This window comes from Aquarana catesbeiana, linkage group LG12, assembly GCF_042186555.1.
Source record: "Aquarana catesbeiana isolate 2022-GZ linkage group LG12, ASM4218655v1, whole genome shotgun sequence".
Taxonomy (NCBI): domain Eukaryota; kingdom Metazoa; phylum Chordata; class Amphibia; order Anura; family Ranidae; genus Aquarana; species Aquarana catesbeiana.
Genome location: NC_133335.1, coordinates 148,697,125 through 148,706,591, shown reverse-complemented (window position 1 = coordinate 148,706,591; position 9,467 = coordinate 148,697,125). Strand labels below are relative to the sequence as shown.

The 9,467-nt window shown below is 45.2% G+C and overlaps 1 protein-coding gene across 6 annotated transcripts in view; it reads left to right on the top strand.

Moving 5' to 3' along the window:
- The first annotated feature begins 1,212 nt into the window (after window positions 1–1,212).
- Window positions 1,213–9,467, top strand: part of ATP6V0A1 (ATPase H+ transporting V0 subunit a1) — a 201,225-nt gene continuing 192,970 nt past the window's right edge. For all 6 annotated transcript variants that reach the window (XM_073608392.1, XM_073608391.1, XM_073608393.1 and 3 more), the window contains exon 1: window positions 1,213–1,362. The gene's annotated coding sequence lies outside the window, so the exon portion shown is untranslated. The remainder of the gene's footprint in view (window positions 1,363–9,467) is intronic.

Here is a 9,467-nt window from a genome sequence, read left to right as displayed (position 1 = left end):
GGGTAAATCTTCCGGATGGGAAGTGGTTAAAAAGTAAGCAGTGAAAGTGTCTAAAGGCCAGTACCCACCACATGCAGTCCAATGCGTTTTTGTTCTGCATCAAAAATGCATGGAAAGTAGGTTATACTGTATGGTTTCCATTGGCGTAGTTCACACTAGTGCTTGCAATTCCAGGGCTTTTCAGTTCCAGAAAAAAAAAGTAGAACAAGTTGCATTTTTCCTGCACTGGACTGTACTGGAACGCAGTAAAACGCATCAAAAACGCACTGGACTCTAGTATAGTGAAAAAAACCCAGGAAGGACTAGTTCACATCATAGAAATGCAGTCCAGATGCGTTTCTGCATGCGCGTTTTTGATGTGTTCCAGTGCATTCCCCCCCCCCTCTTTTTTCTTAACCTTAAATAAGGACATGTGTGTTCCAGTGCGTTTCTGGTGTGTTTAAGTGCGTTCCCGTGCATTTTTGATGCGTTTTACAGCGTTCCAGTACAGTGCAGGAAAGCACGTTCTACTTTTTTTCTTGGAACTGGAACGTACTGGAACTGCGAGCACAGGTGGGAACAATGCCATTGAAAACCATATAACCTACTTTCCATGCGTTTTGATGGAGAAAAAAAATGCACTGGACTGCATGTGGTGTGAACTGGCCCGAAAAAAGCATCTGGAAACGCATCAAAAAACACGTTAAAAATGTGCATGCAGAACGAATCTGGAGTGCGTTTTCAAGGCGTGAACCGGCCCTTATAGCAGATAAATATTAGATGGAATTGGCACATCATGCACACTAGTGGTTTGGAGACCTGCAGATCAGACAATAATATAACATTCCTTGTAAGAGTGGCTTTTCTTTATTTGACATATTAATTACCAATCACCTGAAATACGCTAATTAGTGTCCCGAAATTCCACATTCCACAAGCCGATAACTGACAGCAGAGACGTCATCAGCCTGGAGTGAGTCATGTGACCTCCGCCCTCCTCAATGCGGCAGCTCCCCATCCCCCTTCTCCTCTGCTAGAATTTGTCACGTGACCTGCCTCTCTGATCTCAGCGGCCATATTGGTTATGGGCACGATAAATAGAAAGCTATGAAATAAAAGTATATGAACGTAGTCATATTCCTGAGCAGACACATTATAAATATACTGGAATTATCTCCCCCGCAGGTGACCATGTGGGGACACAATCCTAAGGGAAGACATGACAACCTTTCCCTACAGCTTAGTGACGAGCGCAGCGTCTGCCTTCTCCCTAACAGCCAATGGCGGCGCGGTGGTTTGTGGGATGGTGCGGTGACGTCATGTGGCTGTACTGTAGACTGGAGGAGGGGAAGGAGCAGCTGATGCTGGGCTCTCATCTCCAAGGTAAGATGATTGTAGAATAAATGGGGGGATCTATACATACATCTATGGCTGTCAGCACTGACCATTGGATCACATCCCTCATACACTGGCCTACTACCAGCAGCTGTGGAACTACAAGTCTCAGCAGTCGGGTACATTGGGCCCTGACCTAGCCTGGGGGCCCCTACATGTCACATTCATTGTAGATCTGAGCTGTGAGATCCTATAGAATCCTATCAGTGCTCCCTGATTGGACACAGCACAGGGAACATGTCCTCCCTCACTGATTTCTAGGAGATTGGAAACCAAAGACATCATTTGACCCTTCGTCATCTAGTTTTATATAATGATTGTATGAAGAAACAAGGACTTGATTGGCTGGAAAAACCAATAAGGTCTCATTCACGCTTGTCCTGTTTGGATCGCTCTTCAGATTCTATTTGATGTTGTATCCCCTCCCCCCACCTCCTGCTTTAACCTCTTGAAGCCCACACTAGTGCACCACAGCCCTGTGTGCGCCACTTCACTGTTCACCTGAATGGGCCGCACTCGGCGGGCGCTATGCCAGATGAAAGTGATAGAGGGTAAAATTCCTGCTGTGAAGTAAAGCATTGTGGCCATGGCATGTATACACCACTGGCTGCTGCCTCTGCAGCTAAAGGGGAGCATAAAATGTGGCTCAACTGTGGGGCTTTACCCCCCTCCCCCCTCAACCACTAGTGTGAATGAGTCCTAAATGTGTGGAATGTCATTTTCCATATCTCACCTGACACTGTGATCATGATTCCTCCTTGGGTGTCATTAGGCTGGGTTCACACTAATGCGATGCCAGACATCACATCAGCTGTGCACATCACACACTATGTCTGTGCGATGCAGATTCAGCCATACAGACTGTATGTCTAAAATCGCATTCGCACCAAAATGGTGCAGTACCCTTTTTTTTGGTCCACATTGGAATCGGATCGCATGGTTGTTCAGACCCGTGCGATCCGATTCCTGTCTGATTTCACAGTTTGCACTGCGATCCGATTAGGGGGTGCCATTAACTTTACATTGACACTCGCAGCAGTTCGCAGAGAGCAGTGTGAACTGATTGCACGGGAGATGCAATGCGGGAAGCCACACAGGAATCGCACCAGTGTTCCTGCATCGCACCAGTGTGAACCGGTTCTTACTGTATAATTTAAGCCATTACTAAACCCTCAGGTTTTTTTGCCTAATGGCCTGTACACATGATCCGAATATCGTACGACAGATCGTACAACCTTTTTCGCTTAATAGCAAGTAGAAATTGAATAGGTAAATAAAGTCACGAAAATTCTCATACAACAGAAAAAAAAAAAAAATCGGAAGTGATGTTATGTGTTGTAATTAAGGATGAGCTCCGGCGTGTTCGCACAGCCCACGTGCAGAGCCCGACAGGAAGTCGGCACTGCGCTAATCACAGGCAGGGAGACTTTGTCCTGATGTGCGGCTGCAGAGATCGGGAAATGTCTCACTGCCTGTGATTAGCACAGTGCCCACTTCCTGTCGGGCTCTGCACGTGGGCTGTGCGAACACGCCGGAGCTCATCCTTAGTTGTAATGTATTTGTATTGTATTTTCGGACGACAACTGTACTGACTAAACGAAAATCGTACGAGGAAAATTTTCGTGCTTGTCCAGTCGAATAATATCGGATGCACTGTCGTGATTGGCTCTCGACCCCATTAGGGTCCTTGGACACGGGCGATCTGCCCGACGGTCTCCGTTTTGCTCAGCGGGGGGATTGATGAGGCTGATCCCTGCTGAGCAGGTGGATGACAGGTCCATCTCCACTCACTGAGCAGAGACGGACCTATCAGAGCCCCGCTGTCCTCTATGGGGAAATCGAATAAAAACGGACCACCTGTCCGTTTTTCATCCTATCTGCCAGACGGATGGAAAATAGGGTCTCCATCCATCTGGATTTCACGGACAGGATCGAATAGTAACAGATCTCAGCAGACATGTTACCGCTGACATCCACTGCCCCATAGGGGTGAATGGAGGCTCCGATCAGGTCCGCCTGAAAAACCCGACAGGAGGACCCGATCGTAAATCCTGTGTGAAAGGGGCCTAATTCTGTTCTTGAATAATAGCATTACATAAAGAATCTAACCTTTTGCTGCAATTTCGCTTCAGCCTGGATTCACACTAGATGCGGAGAGGTTGGGCACTGCATCTAAATTGGAACCTGTCCATGCAAAATGATTGCGGAGTGTATGTTAAGGTAACCACACCCTGCAATTGGTTTGCAAAAACGCAGCGCAGTTTGCAGAATCGGATCGTATGGGTGTGAACACCCATGTGGTCCCATTCTGGTGCAGACAAAAAAAAAGGGTCCTGCACCAGTTTGGTGCAAATTGAGCCATACAAATCCATGAGCTCAAATCGCAGCCCAGAGATACTGCATGTAATTCAGACAGGAATGTGTTGCGATTTCTGTGCAAACTACATGCAGTGTCTCGCACCGCAGCAGTGTGAACCCAGGCACAAAGTTGCACAGATGGGGACTCCGGTGCTTTGATTGATCCTCCGCTGAGTACTCTTCAGCAGCTGATGAGAACTCGGCGGCGCCTCAAGTGAGTGATCCCGGAATTGAAGAAAGGCGTATGCGCGATGATGGCTAAGCATGTCGGGACGTATAGTATAGAAAGCTATGTGACGGAGCGACTGGGAGCGCATTTAGGGGAACAAAAGCTGGAAAACCAGGAAGGGCCTGATATCGGTATATTAAAAAAATATGGAAAAATAGTTTTTGTACAAAAATAAACACTGATATGAGATGTTTATATCCCTGGCACTTAAAAAGTGTAAAAAAAAAAAAGACGTGGGTTTGTAACCGCATCCAATTCACATAACATGTGAATGTGACCGGCTTTCAATGGAGCCGGTTCACGCATGTCTGGTGCAGTTTAAAAACGGGTGCTGTGCGTTTTTGGGTCTGGTTCAGGTAAAAATTTGCACCTGACCGGTGAACAGAAATACACCAGACTCCGGACTACAAAGGCATATGTGTGAACCCAGCCTTATCTTCACCTGGTGATCCAGCCATGAATACACCTCTCCTTCTGTCTTGGGGTGTCTGCATTCTGGATCAAGTAGTAAAGCAGACATCCAAGGACGGCAGCATTGTCAGTCTGGGGTGAGGGGAGCATTAGACTAGCCTGACTGGACTAAAGCTGAACTCCAGCTAACACTTTATAAGCAGTTACAGTGACAGTTTTTTCCTTCTGGGATAAAGGTTTTGCATAAATGAATAAAAACTGATCATTGTAAGCACACATATCAGTGGTAAGTGGTTTGTCTCAAACGTTTAACTGCCACTTGTGCTGGAGAGCTTGGTCTGTTAAGGGATAAGTGTACCCTAACACTAAAATCGCTACATCTACAGACATCCATGATCTAACACTAACCTACCTAGCCCTGTAAGGAAAAAATAATCCGCATACATACTTTTTTTTTTTTTTTTTTTTTTTTTAAGCCAATCCGACCCGATCCCATGCTGAGCTTTCAGCTTCGGCTTCGCTGTCTAAGGCGGGTGCAGAGGACACAGCCGACAACAGAGCCCCATAGTAAATTTATGGGAGATGTCACTCCTCATTCATTTCACAGCCGTTGTCAGCTGTGTCCTCTGCAGAGCTTCCCCCGCTGGAGACTGGACCGGAGCGGCTTCACAAAAGGTATACTGATTTTCTTTCTTTATAGGGCTAGATAGGTTAGGCTGCTTTCACACTGAATGTGACGACCGTTAGCGGTAAAGCGCTGCTCGTTTTAAAAAGGGATTAAAAACTCCTGTGTTGCGGCGTTTCCGAAGACCTTTTTTTTGCAATGGGCAGGGGCATTTTGGGAGCGCCAGCGCTCCCAAACCGCCCCAAAGATGCTGCTTGCAGGACTTTTCCGAACGTCCTACAAGCACACCACCCGGGTGTGAAAGCACTCATTGTAATGAAGTAATGAATGGGAAGCAATCTTCAGGCGCTTTACAGGCGCTATTTCTAGGGCTAAAGCGCCCGAAAACTGCCTTAGTGTGAAAGGGGTTATGGATGTCTGCAGATGTAGCGATTTTAGTGTTAGGGTGGACTTATCCTTTAAAGGCTAAATTTTTCTTTCATTCAGAAAATATGTGAGGTTAATACTACAAAAAAAAAAAATTAGATACATCTTTAAAGAAGATCTTAAAAAAAAAAAAAAAAAGTCAACAGCTACAAATACTGTAGCTACTGACTTTTAATAAAAGGACACTTACCTGTCCTGGGATCCAGCGCTGTTCTCACCCGGACTGTTTTTTTGCCAGTAATCGGGTCCCAGCGCCTGGTATATTTACTAAGGGAAGCAGACTGTGGCTCCACAGCCAGCTTCCCAATGCGCATGCGTGAGTCACCAAGTGCTTTGTGAATGGCCCCGCTGACTGCTAGGACCTGTGATGTGTCCCAGAAGGCTGTGGGAAAAGAGGGGGGGGGGTGGGGGGGCTCTGCTCGGATCGCCTAGGTGGCAGCTGGTACCTGCTTTTAACATTTGTCTAAAATTGGGAGAAGGGGGGAGGTGGCAGAAAAGAGTATACATTCTCTAAAAAAAAAACACAGCACACATTTATTATCTCATGGTACTTTAGGAATGTACAAAATAACAATGAGGGGAATTCTACATTGGTCGGTAAATACAAAGAATACAGTGTATTATTGTGGGAATGTTATGCCTTTAGCTCAGGTATGTCATTAATTAGTAACATTGCACTAGACTAGACAGAGATCATTCTGTGAAGGAAGGCAAACTAAAGGCTCAGGCTGCTTCCACACTGATCAGTTTTTCTTCCGTTATTGCGATAACAAAAGAGTGAAAGAAATACTCATTACCATTAAATCCTATGGAACTCTTCACACTAATCAGTTGCAGGTCCGTTGTGTCTTTCCTGTAAGCTGCATTTTTGGTGCGGTAAAAAAGCACCCCATTCAAATGCATGCAAAACACATCAAAAACATTGCAAAAATGAATCAAAAATGCACCTGCAGATGAATTTTTGGTGCGTCATGTCCTTTTTCCACAGGCACAAAACGCACCGGAAATGGGGCAAAACGCATATGCATTTTTACTGTGTTTTTGCAATGGAGCAGTGTGAAAATAGCCTTACACCTGCTTCAATTTATGAAGAGCAATCCACGGTAGATCATTTTTGACAGATCAGTGCAGGCATGGCTAAAGGGCATTTAGGAGGTAATACTTCTGGCTCCTAAATACTACATTTTTTTTTTTATACAGCCAAATGAGCCGTTTAAATGGGAATACTGTGCTGCAACCACGAGCCTGATGTTTGGCTTGCAGTGCAGTCCTGAATGTGACAGGGGGAATACATTTTGCTGTGCATGTGTACAATTCTGTCTGGCTGCCTTTGCTACTTAAAGCAAAAGTAAAGTTAAAAATACCTTGCCACTCTTCAGTCTGATGCCCACTAAGGCTGGATTCACACGTATGCAGTTTTAGTGCTTTTTGCATTTTGCAGATTTGCACTACAGAACGTGTTCCATAGGAAACCATGTCAAATGGACCGCAGTGCAAATCTGCAAAATGCAAAAAGCACTAAAACTGCATAGGTGTGAATCCAGCCTAAGTCCTCCTCCTGTGCCGGCATCTTCCTGGTCCTGGTCTTTGGGATGATCTCATGCCCTCACATGTCAAGGAGTCATTCGTTCTGGCACTGTGCCGGAAATGTAAGCTGAGCTGCACATGCATGGATATTCTGCAGGAGGTTGCAAGCAGGCAGGTGAGCTTATTTCTTTGAAGAAGAGGCATTGGGGTTTATTTAAAGCTGGAGAGTGAAAAATCCGGCTCACTTCTGCATAGAAAACAATCCGCTTCTAACCTCTATTAAGCTTTGGCAATAATACCTGGAAGCTGATCGGTTTCTTTGCAGAATTGGGCTGATTTTGCACTCTCCAGCTTTAGTAAATAGACCCTATTGTGTGCCTTTTCTGCAATAAAGAGCCTGCCAGTTTGCCTTTTTTTTTAAACGGTAGGGACAGTTTGGGGATGGTAAAAATCAGTGGCGCCCTGTCCATATGGGGCGCCACCCCCCTAATCCATGTGTCTGGACCCTAATCTACATGCAGGGCTCTGGACACATGGATTCCAATGGGTTTTTTTTTTTTAAAAAGCACATGATTAGAGCCTGAGGTTCTAATTGGCTTAAAAAAAAGGTGGGCGCAGAGTGGGAGATCCCTCCGACTGACCGGGGGGGGGGGGGGGAGTAGGTGTTGGTGCGGCTGATAGGACTGACCTAGGGGGGCGGCGGTTGGATTGTTTGCCCCCCCTCAAAAAAATATAGCACCAGCCGCCACTGGTAAAAATGCATCTCAAACACCTGTTTTTTACTGCCCCCAACCACAAGCATAAACTAAGCCTAAAACTGGCCATAGATGATTCATTGTCGAACAGAGGTGGCCACATATGGATTGAAATTCATCAAGTCCCTGCTTAACTGGCTGAACTTTGATCAATCTATGACTAGCTTAGGAATGTTTTCATAGCTCATTCATAGAAAATCTTTCTCTGGTGCAGTGTAAAAAATTATGATAAAATAACATAAGGAATAAAGCTAAATTTAAGTTAAAATAACATAAATATTTAAAGCGTATATTAACCACCTCAGCTCTAGAAGGTTTTACCTCCTTCATAACCAGGTCATGTTTTACTATTAAGCACTGTGCTACTTTTTAAGGCTCGGTTCACATCTAAACCGACAGCGGATCTCACAGCAACGCTGTCCGTCCCTGTTCCCCGTTCCAGGGACGAATCAGGGCAGAATCTTTGCCTGAATTCAGCCCTGAAACGGAGGCAAAGACGCACAGCGTTTCTGTGCAATGCGCTCTGCAGCCGCCCTGGAGACATGTGAACTGACTCCATAGGAGATCCGGTCATATTCTCCTGCTATGTGAATTGGATGTGGAGAAATTTGCATAGGTGTGAACCCAGCCTTACTGTTAATTGCATGGTCATGCAACGCTGTACCCGCATGAAATGTATATATTTTTTTTCCACACAAATAGAGCATTCTGTTGGTGGTATGAAAAAAGACTGGAAAATTTGAAAAAAAAAAAAACAATATTTTTTACTTTCTGCTATAAAAAAAAAATATATAAAAAAAAATCTAATTTCTTCATAAATGTATTTTTCTACATGTCTTTGGTAAAAACAAATCCCAGTAAGTGTATATTGATTGGTTTGTGTAAATGTTATAGTGTCTACAAACTATGGGATATATATTGAAATTTTTTTTTCTTTTGCTGTTATTGGCAGTGATCAGAGACTTAATGGGACTGTGATAGTGCAGCGGGCAATCTGATTCTAACTTACGCTGGCAGGAACCGATAAACTGCCATTGACATCACCGGTGACACTAAGGCTGGGTTCACATATGTGCGAACTGGATGCAGTTTTCACTGCATCCAATTCGCATGACATGCGAGTGTGACTGGCTCTCAGTGGAGCCGGTTCACACATGTCCAGGGTGGCCGCAGTGAGAATTCCAAAAGGGTCATGTGCATTTTTGGGTCTGGTTCAGGTGTGAATTCATACCAGGAAAGCACCGGACCCCAGGCTGGAAACAGTGGCCACACATATGTGAGCCCGGCCTAATACAGTGATCGGTGATATATACTATACACTGTCACTGTACTAATGACACTGGCTGGGAAGAGGTTAACATCTAGGGCGATCAAGGGGTTAAAAGTGTGCCTAACAATACGTAATGTGTGGTGCTTTTTACTAAAGATCTCTTGTTTCTTATCCCTTTGGAGGGAAAAGAAACAGAAAGATTGTTCCCTCTGTACAGAGCCCTGTGTTGTTTGTCAACACAGGGCTCTGAGCTGTGATTGGACACAGCCGATCAGCAGGTCCCAGCCATGAATCATTGGCTGGGGCCTGCGGACAGACTCCCACTGTGTACAATCACATTTGCACGCCCTAAACCTGGAAGCAGGCAGTGACACACCAGTATGTCGATTTGCCTGCACAGGCTGCCTGTCCTCAGTACATTGTGGGCGGTCCTTAAGTGGTTAAATAACACATTTAGTGAGTTGTCTACTTTTGAGATAAATCCCACAATGA